Source organism: Magallana gigas, chromosome 3 (genome assembly GCF_963853765.1).
Source record: "Magallana gigas chromosome 3, xbMagGiga1.1, whole genome shotgun sequence".
NCBI lineage: Eukaryota > Metazoa > Mollusca > Bivalvia > Ostreida > Ostreidae > Magallana > Magallana gigas.
In genome coordinates this window covers 5,977,637-5,985,436 of record NC_088855.1, presented here as the reverse complement: position 1 = coordinate 5,985,436, position 7,800 = coordinate 5,977,637, and the positions used below count along the sequence as shown (strand labels likewise).

General features: G+C 31.7%; 1 long non-coding RNA gene across 2 annotated transcripts; it reads right to left on the bottom strand.

Annotated features, from left to right (window-relative positions):
- Positions 1–1,815: 1,815 nt before the first annotated feature.
- Positions 1,816–5,233, bottom strand: LOC136273569 (uncharacterized). Of its 2 annotated transcripts, none has more exons than XR_010711737.1 (4): positions 5,040–5,233; positions 4,079–4,134; positions 2,824–3,234; positions 1,816–1,982 (listed from the first exon to the last, which is right to left on the bottom strand). It is a non-coding gene; the product is annotated as an uncharacterized lncRNA (long non-coding RNA). The 2 variants fall into 2 exon arrangements; XR_010711736.1 differs by having other exon boundaries at positions 2,824–3,224.
- Positions 5,234–7,800: the final 2,567 nt, after the last annotated feature.

Here is a 7,800-nt window from a genome sequence, read left to right as displayed (position 1 = left end):
TGGTAGGGGTACACTGTTAACTTCCAAATTCCTTTATTTTCGTTCTGCCCTCCCCCCCCCCCCTCCCCACTTTATAAAGCGATCAACAAAATAAATGAGAGCATATACTAGGTAAATTTTCTTCCTCAACTACTTACTAGTTATTGTATTTTTGTTAATTATAATAAAATAGTTATTGTATTTTATTTTCAAAAATCCTATAGATGTGAAGAATAAAATTGTACCTCAATGCGCTCAATTCTTCAAATTTAAAACATTCAAAAATTGAATTGTCTTCTCCATTATATTTAAATGACTGTTGTTTACCTCGCGTAAACTCGTGTGACTTTTATAACTTGAGTCACATAAGATTGATCCACCCATTTTTTTCATCTTTTTTCAAAAATAACAAATGGCTACAAACCAGGATAATTTTCCGCTGTAATATATTCTTAGGAATAGCGATAATTCCTTTATCCCAGCAACAGAAATGTGTCAGAACTATGGAAACTGTTTTAACGCTGTCATTTTTATTTACTTGTGTCTGAAAAACTATCAAAATTGCTGTAGATTTCACATTTTTCATTGTATAAAGAGGGGCCCCAGAGAGTAGTTATATACAGCATATCATCCTTTAATTCTTTTGTACCAGTTTTTAACATACTCTAATTCATATAGAATTTCTAATGATCAACCAAAATTTCAGCGTCAATCGTAGAATTATAAGCAAGATGCAGAGCTCACAATTCTGCTAGGTTTGAGTCATATTTTGCTCACATGAGTTTATTACATTCAGATTTAGATTTTTAACTTGGTATTTACTATTCAGCATTTAAAATGAAAAAAAAGAATGGCCTCAGATATGTGTACAAACATAAAATTGTGAGCAAATCTCTGTATCTTGCTATTATTCGAAGCTAATATCACTCAAATATTGCTTTAGTAAATAGAAATTGTAAACAATTTTAAAAACATACTGTAAGAAACACTATAACAAATAAAGAGCACAATTTATTTTTTCAAAATGAATCATATACATGTATATACCTACATATTTTCGTCAGCGATATTAAACTCTATTTAAACTGAATAAACTCGAGAAATATCTCAACAAAACACATTGCATTAATCTACAATTACGCAAAAGATCATACCGAATAACGGATAGAATGAATTGTATTTTAGTACATTGTTAATACATCAGATTTTGCTTAATTTGCACAGGTAAGCAGTTACATGTAACTGTCTGATTTATCGAAGTCTTTGTTTGATATGATACGTAAAAATCACAAAATACAGACGATAGTTCCCAGGTTACAAAGCACAAATAATTAAAAAGAAACGAAAATCAAAACAAATGTAAAAAGTTTACAGACGGACAGACGGACAGACAGACGGATGACGGACAAAATGTGACCAGAATAGCTCACTTGAGCTTTCAGCTCAGGTGAGCTAAAAACGGAAAAATCAGTAATTAGGTAACAATAATTATGAAAGTCTTCCACACAATCTGCACTAACTGATAATGCTACCATAAAAGTAAAAGTTTTTCTGTTTAATTGGATTTTCAGAAGAATTTTGAAAAAAAATACCATGAATTTTCAATTAATCTCAACTATCTCCCGTGGAATAAGGGTGCATTCCTTCATTTTGATAAATTTGAATTCCTTTATCAAAACCTTTATTCCTTTATCAAATAATGCTTTGAACAAGGTTTGGTAAAAATTGGTCCAGTTCTTCTGGAGAGGGAGTCGAAATTGTAAAAAGTAATCATGAGAGCTCACTTGAGATGATAATGTGGAACTTTCTTGAGATTCATTCAACTACTTAGGTTTGACATGCTTCAAAAGCTGCATTCCTTCACTCCCCTTTTGCAATGTCAATTAATTTATTTTATCTTTTTGCACAAAAACATTAATATTGCAACATGAACTTGCCCTTTATATTTTGATCCTGCTTTTCCTCCATCAGCCACAGGTTTTTTAGATTTTAGCTTTTTTTTCCTGTCTAAAATAGGTTCCAAAAAATTGGGAATTGAACTAGCAATTAAATAACAAATACATACAAATACATACTAAGAAAAATGCAATAACATCAATTGTTGGGTGCAAAATACTGTAAAATAAAATACCAGGTAATTGCTTCTTTAATTACATATAAAGTTGCATAACTTATGTGTATTTAACAAAATATTAATTATAAGATGATTTAATTATATCAAACATTATTACGAGTGCTGGATAGTAAAATTCAACCTCTGGGTTGATATTCAAATGTCCATACTAAAAAAAATCCATACAATTACAATGCCAGACAATTATTTCCTCAGCTTCTTAGAACTGCTGAAGTTTTGCATGCACAGCAATAGTTACACCCCTTTACAAAGCTTATGCAATTTTAAAACATTTTTTTATCTTTCAAAAGCACAATCTGGGAGGATTTTTTCTTCTTTCACCACCCTTTTGTATGACGTTAATCATATATATATATATATATATATATATATATATATATATATATATATATATATATATATATATATATATATATATATAAAGCACTAAAAATGGCTAACGACACGAACAATAGAAATTGTCAAATTTGACAATTTCTATTGTTCGTGTCGTTAGCCATTTTTAGTGCTTTTTATATTCAGTTTACTGGCTTAGTATCTATATATTAGATCCGACACTTTAAAGATGCCCAGTGTTGTTGATTCTATTCAGTGCTTTATATATATATATATATATATATATATATATATATATATATATATATATATATATATATATATATATATATATATATATATATATATCAAACATAAAGACTTGTAACATTAACTTGCCTTTTTTAATAGTATCCTGATTCTCCTCCATCTGTTTTATTATTTGATCCTGCTTTTTCTTCATTTTCCTTATTATATGACCCTGCTTCTCCTCCATCTCTTGTATTATTTGATCCCGCTTTTTCTTCATCTGCCTTATTTGTTGATTCTGTTTTTTCTTCATTTTCCTTATTATTTGATCCTCATTCTCCCCCATCTGTCCTATTATTTGATCCTGCCTCTCTTCCATCTCTTTTATTATTTGATCCTGCTTTTTCTTCATCTCACGTATTATTTCATCTTGCTTCTCTTCCATCTCCCTTATTATTTGATCTTGATTCTCTTCCATATGCCTTATTATTTCATCTTGATACTCCTCAATTTGCTTTGTTATTTCATCCTGTTTTTCCTCCATCTTCTAAAGAACACTTATCAAAATAGATTCCATTCATTATCATACTAACATGAACCTTCATAGTATGCAGAAAATTTTCTCCTGAATATTCATGGAAAGGTAAGCTTCTTTAATTTTTTTTTTAATTTTATCGTATCCAAAAGCTTTCATTACTAGCTCCTTAGCTTTTTACAAAAAAAAATATCTCACATTTTTGAACTTTTATAAAATTGATTTTTATGAAGAATTTTTACTTTATAATTTTGAGGATTTTAAGTTACGCAGTGTCTTAAATATAGGCGACATGTCCATGAACATAACGCCCAAGGACAGAATTAATGTGGGGTTTTTTTTTCATATTATGATATTTGCCACTCGGACAGTTGTAGATCTTAAACAAAGGATATTTGAACATTCTATATATATCCATAGATGTGAATTTTATCATTAATTTCATTTTGAAACTAGACTTCACTTTCGATCATGTTTGATTTAGGAACATAAGGCATTTTTAGAATTTTCAACAATTTATAAAATACATGTATTTATTTCAACAGCAAGAATGGTGCATGCATTTAAAGTTCAAATTTAATTTTTACAAGGACTGCACCAACCATATTTTTTTCTTAACAATGTACAACTCAACTTCATCAGTCCATGACGAGTACAATAAATAAATTCTACTTGCCTTTTTAGTGTGTGTGATGATGAGAAATTTCCGTAGGTCTTTTATCACTTAAGAGTGTTTAAAAGTTATTTTAAACACATTATTTAATGTAAAACATCATCAATTACCTATAGCAAAAACAGGGGTTTCTAAATTACAGGAGTGTTGTTTAAACACTGTGCAAGTACTTCCTGGGTTATTTATACTGTACCTGTAATATATTGGCTTGAGAATTCAGATTTATATGACAATGCTTCTTTGCTTTCCCTGTAATGAAATAAGAAAACGTGAACAATACATACACTTAGTGCTCCAACATTACTGGACTGTTACACATGATGCATGGCTGGGTACAAAAAATTAAAATAAACATTAATCCCAGAAAAATAATCAAGTCAAAGTTGGCTCAAATATGCACATGTACTAGTATGTTTCTTATCTTTTTCATTAAATTAGCATGTAAAATAGCATACTTATCATGTAAAATAGCATACTAAATAGCTTTCTAATGATATATTATACAGTTGTTGACTGGGGTCGAGGGCAACAGTTGATCTGTCAACAACAGTGCGCGAGCTGGTCCGACAGATCAACTGTTGCCCGAGACACAGTCAACAACTGTTTTGTTATACCCCTTCTAATCAATAACACGTTTTCGCGGACTGTGACCCCACAGTCGATTTTAACAGTTCTAATCTAACAGTTCCATTCCAACAGTCAAAATGCTGGACTTTTTTTCGTATAGAGTTTTATAGTTACTGTTTTACAGGGGTATAACAACACGGATTATTATCAAATTTATCACGCTTCGAAGGAGGTGCTCCGTAAAACTATTTCAATACTCAAAAAATGGACAAACTTTAAGTAAGTTTAACATGGGAACATTTCCGGAAAATAATGTAATTTGAATCTGTGCTGACAAAAACAAAGGACTGGCAGAGAGAATTAAAGACTGTTGGACAGACTGAATGATGGACAAACAGGTTAAACATTATATATTATACCCCCTGCATCTTATTGCTTGGGATATACCAAAACATCTTACCGAGTCATGGATTTCTGATACGCTCAGCTACTCACAAACCTTGACGAAGAAACTAAACGTATTCTATATAAACCATCCATATTAAGTCTTATAATGAAGAGCTCATTGTAACAGAATCATTCCTTACTATGACTGCGGGGTTGTAAAAATTTCATCAAGGGGCCAAGATCCACGGTCTAGAACGATGTTTTTCGCAGTGTAAGTAAAATCCCATACTGCTGACTCACCTTGGACAAACCGATCTCAAATTGTAACCGATAATAACGCGAGAGTAATAGTTGTAATCGTTCATTATCATGAATGAGGGCCGGTCAAATTCCACCGAGGGGACAAGACCTGTGTTCTAGGAAAAAGATTTGACGAGTCCTAAACCGTGAATATTGGCTCCGACTTATAAAGTTTCTTTGTCATAATCATTGTTCGCCCTGTACCTTGTTCGTTTCGTTTGCCCTATTTTTCTTATCTGTAATACCTTATGAATGATAAAGACTCTATTTTTGTGTTTAAATATCGATTAATAAGGAGAGAGCAGTCAGTCATCTTAAATATTATGAAAATTGTTCTTCAATTCGAAACTTCTTCTTTTAAAAAACCTATGATTATGAAAATCAATTAATTTTCGTCAAAACATAAGTTCAAAAAGTCCGGAATTTTAACCGGAATGAATTCAAACTTTGTAATTGCCCAGACCTAAGCCCTGCTTCACATAGATTTTTAATAAATGGAACGGACTCTTATTTTAAAGTTTTAAAGAAACACTAAAGTTAATTTACAGAGGATCTTGTTGTCCATCATAGAACACACGGAGAGAAATATTTAATATAGCTTTGACAGGTAAGGGTGCAAAATTATAACATTATGAACATAAAACATTATTTTTAGTTGAAAACAAAAATTTTACTTTACATTCAAAACATAGTCATTTTTTAATTTAGCACACTATATAAATAATGACCACAACATATATTGACTTGACAAAAGCAAAGAAGTAAATGACATAAATACTGCAAGTAAAGAATTTATCATTTAATGTCAAAATGTTGCTCTTTTACAGGATTTTGCAACAGCACATAAAGAGTGTACTACAATGTACATGGCATAACGACTGACAAAACACATAAGGAGTTTTTCTCTTTATAAATGAGTTTATCCCATTATATTTACATCTACCATGTATAATTTCCTCTTTTTCTTACGGAAAAATATAGTCAATTCATAGCTCTATAGAAACAGCCATATTGAAATTTACACGCCCCATTTATCGATTGGTCGAAATCTACAGCGGCTGAAAGTGACAGGACTGAAATTGACACGTCCTGTTTATCGATTGGTCTGAATCTACAGCGACCTAAGTAAATTAACTCACGGACTGGACGAAACAGTAATTTAGTGAATTTTACTAACTTTTTATAATCAATTTATTAATTAGCTAAAGAAAGATGTTAATATAAACAATAAAATGCTTTCTTTGATAATGTCACTACCTTCATATCCCGAATGAATCACCAAAGAAAGCATTTTATTGTTTAAAAATTTACATATACCGAGATGATTCTCTTTTTCTGCGGAAACTTATAGTTAATTCATAGCTCTATAGAAACAGCCAGACTGAAATCTACACGCCCCGTTTATTGATTGGTCGAAACATACAGCGAACCAAGAAAAATCATGGACTGTAAGAAATAATAATGACGATGTCAGACTCAAATTTAAATAAGAGAAAATTTAGCTGGTTTTTTTTTAGTTTACAATCATCGAAGAAAAGATTTACATAAGCCGCTAACGCATGTTATGTATTGAATAAAAAATAAGATTTTTTATAGCATTCAATGAATTAACCACCTCATATTATAATTTTACGCTAAAACCTAATGATATAACCACTTTATTGCAAGATACAAAATCAAGTTAAAGAATAACTTTAACAGTGTATAAATGGCTAACAATACAGGACATCTAAACAATAAAATGTTTAGTGATCCATGCGGAATATGAAGAGGGCGACAGAAAAAACAACATATTAAAGCTGACATGAATTCATAAAAGCGTTTGGTCGCCATATTAGTTTCGATCGCTCCTCTACTGCCACTGGGGTATATATACTGGTCGAGAAAGTTACGGTCGGTTGCTTTCCGATCGAGGAATTCAGGTTGCACGGACTTCTAAATGCATCTACTACACATTGCAGTAAAATGTTTGCAATAGAGAATAAAGGAAACAACAATCAATAAAATACAAAATATATTTATTCTTTGATAGAATTTCCAAGGTACTAGTATCCGTTCATTTTGCACAGACAATGCTGCCTTACTTCACATGCACATCGAACACGTGTGTCGTCGATACAGATTGCACAACGTCTGCATCTTTTTGAAACCCCGGCGGCACTACATCCAACCCAGTAGCTAAATGATAATAAATCCAAGAAAGTAACAATGTAACAGCGACTCTTTTCCATCGGTTCTATAAAAACGCTCCGTTTCCATGCGATCATTGACATTGCTCGATCACCCACAGTGTGTGGTTGCGCATGTGCGATGTTATAAGATAAACAGGAAAAGGGTCTACAAATATCGAGGATTTTTTATGTTTATGTGCCTAGATTTCAGTATGTCTTGTTTCGTCGTTCATTGGATATATTCCTTATCAGTGCAATGGCTGTCATATTATTTTTGTTCAAAACGCGTTTCTACACGTCTTTTCGTCCAAGGTAACGTGTTCGGGTGTATGAAATACCTGAATGCGGTGAAGCATGAATAGTGCTCTCGGTCTTATATAGGGGGTGTGTAGCGATGAGCAGAACAATGGGAAATCGACAACTAATATGGCGGTAGTCGGAGATAAAAGGGAAATAATGCGTATTTATGAATTCATGTCAGCTTTAACCC